Below are 4,461 nucleotides of genomic sequence, written 5' to 3' on the forward strand. Positions count from 1 at the left end.
TGGAACGGTGTTCTCTCTCAACGCCTCATTGTTGCCCGCTCCACCGTCCTTCGCGTGGCATTGTTGTTCATCGTGACTGGCCGGTCCTCTGCCGCTGTAACCCCCCATCCCGGACGAGCCCCCATATGTAGGAGTTTGAATTTTAATATTTGCTAGCTTGAACAGGCTGCCGAGAAAAATATTCCGCGAGTAGATGGTATTTACAACGTGTGTAACAGAAATTCAATCCGTTTATTTATCAGATGGATCGGTGTGTAATTCGCGACGTGTTTAAAATAACAGCGCGGCGCGAAATTCTTTAAATTCTCGTGCTCGCTGGAAGATCATTATACCGGCCTGTAATTAACGTTCCGCGACGGTGAATAGAGGCGAGTGCCATTCGAAACCGGTTCGAAACGGATAAAACGGTCCCTTCTTCCTTTGATTCGTTAAAACCAGGCCGGAAGCCAGCGGTCGCGCACCCGCTTCCGGTCCAAAAACCGCGGCACCTGACTCTCGCGTATTTCATCTTTCACGCCGCGCCGTGAATGGTCGTCCCGTTTTCATCTCGATCACGTTGCCATTGTAATGGATCGATAAACGAACGCGTGGAGATACGAAATTAACGATAAAAATAAAAAAAATAAAAATTACGATATACAATATAGGTACAACTCGTATCGTTCCAGCGTAGCCTAAGGTTTTCAGTTGCAATAAATTCTTAATTTTAGTTCTACATATATTGCGCGGAGAATATTACTGCCAACAGCTGGTTAATTCGCTTTAATGACTTTTTAAACGCAAAGATTATCGACGAGTGATTTTGAAACGGGAACGCGCGACGCGGAAACTATTTTGATTTTGCGTACGGTCGCTTGAATCGCAGCATATGAATGAGAGAAATATGCGTGTTATGCGAACAATATAAGCCTTTGCGTGGCACGAACGCGGCAAATCGTGCGTGGTATAGACGCGAAACGAGCCGTGGCCCCGATATTTTTCGTGGAAATTTCGTTCAGCTTATCCCGTTTTAAATGCTGCACGCTAATCCGAGGGCAAACAAACGCGGCACCTACTTTTCGTGTATTATTTCATTCAAACGTTCCTCTTGCGCAGGGTATACCTTTCAAAAGGGAGATTCCCACGAGTATACGTAGTACTTGTTCTTTGTAAAAGGTTTCCCAGCGAAATTCGTTCTTCCGCCGGACGGATTATTCTTTGGAAAAAAAACAGTTTCAAAGTTTCACCGACGTGAAATAACATCGGATCCTGCAATTCACTTGGGCTAGTTTATCGTTAAAAGCCAAAGGTTTCTTCTTAGCGCGGAATCAAGATTCCGTAGACCTCTAAAGTACCTGCGAGCACTTGGAGGCCCACAATAATATTTTTAGAAGTAAGAGAAAATTGTAGGGAAGCTTCGACTTCCTTTTACCTAGCTATAGTTTAAATTCAAATTAATTTGAAGAGTTTAAGAAGAAAAAGGTAAAATCACGAAAAATATTATTCACAATTACTTGTTACTTTTATTTTTTAGATACGATTGTGACTTATAAAAATGAAAAGTATAATGCTTTTATTGAACCGTTAATAATCATACGAATAAATTGAGGTCATCGATGAACGGGTCAGTGTCAAAATTAGGTGCACCTTGCCCGAGATCGAAGGCCTTCCACCTCGGTTCTTCGTCTCGGTATTCAAAAGATCTTATTGTGATGTAAACGGTAACGCTGGGTTTATTAAAAAGCATCTATTATGGATTATTGTGGGTGAAAATGGGGCAATCTTATTCAGCCGAGGAGAGATATTTAGGTAGCCAGTCACTGTACCTTAATACATGCCGCGCTTGCTCTATTATGAGATATAAAATATGCCGTATTATGGCATTACGGGCGAGTTCACTTTATCGAAGTACCTGCGTTACCTTCACCTCGTTCTAGTCCCGCGGTAGCAGTATTTGAACAGCAATTGACCCGGGTTGCTGTATTATTGCATTTCTTCCGATATCTGCCTAGATTTTACACCGCTTGCACAAAAATATTCTTAAAAGAAAGACAATGTTCCCGCTGTAATATAGAAATCATTTATTCTATAGATCCCATGAACATTACTCAATTTCAGATTTTATTCTTTTCCATAATTAATTTCTATTCCGTCCACCAATTGGAAATCCTCTTTTCCACCAAGTTCGTTTTCATCTTCGACTCTAACTTCATCCATTAGATGGCCAACTTTCCTCGCAGGAGAAAACCTCAGAGTCTGAAACTGTAACTCCATCCGCAGTATTCTCCCTTTTTGGAGTTGTACTCGCCAGGTACCCCTAAACTACCCCTAAACACCACTAAATTCAAGCTTCGCCTCCAAGCTACCACCCCATTCATCCTAGAGACCTCACAAAAATCGTCCTCGTGTAATTAGAAATAAAACGAATAAACAGTGCGAAGAAATTCTGTCGGCCCCATCCTGGGAATGCGATGCCAAAGGTTTCCTATCTCTCTCTCGTCTCCTTCCCCTTTTCTCTCATTCGGCTCTCCTCTCCATTCGCTGGAAGTTCGTGAAAGCCACGGGGAGTCGCGAAGTTGCGAATGCCTCGGTGGCGTATTACAAGCTGCACCAGCTCCGTTCTGCAGGTTTCCTTCTATAATGGAACGGGCCAAATAGTCTAATTTACTCGGCGACTGGTCGACCAGTCTGAATATGCATGTGTGCCCGAGCTATTCACGACGTCGACGACGCTGGGCGTCGAGGAAGCGAACAGTTGTTGGGTCTGCGTGCTCCGTGCACACTGGTTCCTTTGCGAGACGTGTGCGCTGTTGCACACAGGTATGTGCACGCGTGCTTCACGTCGGCGTCGGCGTCGGCGTCGTATCCCTAGCACGCCTCTTCGTACCTTATTAGGCGTCACCCGACACGAACATTGTCTACCGTTCGTGCACCCTCCCAATTGGGTCAGTTGACGTAATGCAACAACGCGTACTAACGTTTTCATCGGGGAAAAATTGATTAGCATTGTTCCATAACCGTGTTCCCCTTTCGCGGCGGCCTCTTCGACCCCGATATGTATCTCGTTTCGCGCGAGCCGAGCGTGTCGTCGGTGGATGGATTCGACCGGTCGGCTTGTCATTGCAATTCAGAAAATAGTAGAATAGGTTTTTCCTCGAGGGGTCGAGGTGTACAAACGAATATGAGCGATGTTGGTTGTAGCATACCAAAATTAGTAAAAAGTAATATGTGATGTTAAAATAGTCTCATCTTCGTTTCATCATCTGCCAGTGATTAATTTAATAACGAAAAGGTGAAGGACACTGGAACGTTGCATTCTGGGTGCTGAAAGCGTTGAACGCCGGTGCTATTCGGGTCTTTCAGATCTCTCGAACGCGAATTCTCGGTAATAAGGGAAGGTGAAGGAGCAGGTACATAGAAGTCACGGTCGATCGATGGTTGGATATTAGGAAATTCGTTGATCCGGTTTATGCTGGCAACGTCCTCATCCGGAAACTATCAAACGAATCCCCATTACCTTCGACTACGGCGAGCCAAATTTCGGTGCACATCGACGTCCTGGTGCGGACTCGACGATCGTGCCTCGTTTAGGGAAGCGTTGCCCGCTGCGCACCGAGCCAATTTTGTTGTTATTATACGGAGAGATGAAAAGTGTAGAGAAAAAATTGATTGAAGTGGGTGTTTCAATTAAATTAATTTGAATTCTAGATATAGCTACCCTTGCTGCTGTTTCCATTTAAATTGTTTTTTGTTAACACCTGCAATCCATCTATCAATATCATTCGAGTGGTGTCGAACGTGATATAATGAAACAACGTACTCGATTCTCACTCAAAACAAAAAAATATGTCTAACGAATTGCTCGAATCGTATCCCAGTTCGAATAACCTGCATCTTCGTTTCAATTTCAAACGATAGATTCGGGCACGCGACGCATCAGGGCGCGATACAAGGATTGCCAACTCTTACTTTCAATTCGTTCTTCGTACTCGATTATAAACTGTAAACTGAGTTAACTGCACTGCCGGCACGAGCTGTGGAACGTCGGATCGGTTTGGCGCGAGTTTGCGTGCCTCGAAACCGACTGCGCTGCCAGCAGCCACCGTCGCCAACCGCAGAATTTCACTCCCGAGGGCTAGCATTAAACGAGTTTCTAACATACATTCCTAACTGCGCCACTTGTGCGCGCTGATCGGATATTCAATCAGCCGCTGTGTACGAGAATTTATGGAACCGAGCACTTGACGTAGTTCGCGGGATCGAATTTCGCGTGTGTTCGATTCCCGCTCGCTTCGACGGCGCGGCGCAGTTACGGAAGCGAAACTTGTGAATATTCCTGGGGAAAAAGGAGCAATCGTTCGCGTGCGGCTGTTCCAGCAACGAGTAACGAGTGTTCGAGAGCGGGAAACAAGAGAAACGCAAGGGGTTCGCTCGATAAATAACGGCAATATGCTCGACAACCTCTTTTAACCCATTCTGGAA

Source organism: Hylaeus volcanicus, chromosome 5 (assembly GCF_026283585.1).
Source record: "Hylaeus volcanicus isolate JK05 chromosome 5, UHH_iyHylVolc1.0_haploid, whole genome shotgun sequence".
Classification (NCBI taxonomy): domain Eukaryota; kingdom Metazoa; phylum Arthropoda; class Insecta; order Hymenoptera; family Colletidae; genus Hylaeus; species Hylaeus volcanicus.